Genomic DNA, 1,270 nt, shown 5'->3' with positions numbered 1-1,270 from the left:
GGTGAGGCTGAGGATGAGGATGAGGATCAGGGTGAGGATGACAATGAGGATCAGGGTGAGGATGAGAATGAGGATCAAGATGAGGATGAGAATGAGGATTAGGATGAGGATGTGGATGTGGATAAGGATTAGGATTAGGATCAGGATGAGAATGAGCATGTGGATGTGTATTTGGATGAGGATGAGGATGAGGATGAGGTTGAGGATGAGGATGAGGTTGAGGTTGAGGATGAGCATGAGGGAGAGGATGAGGATGAGGGTGAGGGTGAGGATGAGGATGAGGATCAGTATGAGGCTGAGGATGAGGAATAGGATTAGGATGAGGATGTGGATGCGGATGAGGATTAGGATTAGGATTAGGATTAGTATGAGAATGAGGTTATGGATGTGTATTTGGATGAGGATGAGGATGCGGATGAGGACGAGGATGAGGAAAAGGATGAGGATGGGCATGAGGATGAGGATGAGGTTGAGGATGAGGATGAGGATGAGGTTGAGAATAAGGAATAGGATTAGGATTATTAGTCGGATTAGGATTAGGATTCGTATGAGGATGAGGATGAAGATGAGGATGTGGATTAGGATAAGGATAAGAGTGGGAACGAGGATGAGGATGAGAATGAGAATTAGGATGAGGATGAGGATGAGGATGAGAATGGGGAATAGGATTCAGATTAGAATTAGGAATAGTGTTTGCATTAGGATGAGGTTGAGGATGAGGATAAGCAAGAGGATGAGGATGAGGATGAGGACGAGGATTATTATAAGGATTAGGATTAGCATTAGGATGAGGATTAGGATGAGGATTATGATTTGGATTAGGATTAGGATTAGGATGAGGATGAGAAAAGGGATGAGGGTGAGTATGCGGGTGAGGATGAGGATGAGGATGAGCCTGAGGATTAGGATGAGGATAAGGATGCGTATGATGGTGAGGACGAGGACGAGGATGAGGATGAGGATGAGGATGAGGATGAGGATGAGAATGAGGATGAAGATGAGGATGAGGATGAGAATGAGGATGAGAATGAGGATTAGGATGAGGATGAGGATGCAGATTACAATTAGGATTAAGATTAGGATTAGGATGAGAATGAGGATGTGGCTGTGTATTTGGATGAGGATGAGGATGAGGATGAGGATGAGGATGATAATGAGGATTAGGATGAGGATGTGGATGCGGATGACGATTAGGATTACGATTAGGATGAGAAAGAGGATGTGGATGTGTATTTTGATGAGGATGAGGATGAGGATGACAATGAGGATG

The sequence above is a fragment of the Lupinus angustifolius genome, unplaced genomic scaffold, assembly GCF_001865875.1.
Source record: "Lupinus angustifolius cultivar Tanjil unplaced genomic scaffold, LupAngTanjil_v1.0 Scaffold_162_1, whole genome shotgun sequence".
Lineage (NCBI taxonomy): Eukaryota > Viridiplantae > Streptophyta > Magnoliopsida > Fabales > Fabaceae > Lupinus > Lupinus angustifolius.
Note: the sequence above shows the minus strand (reverse complement) of the source record.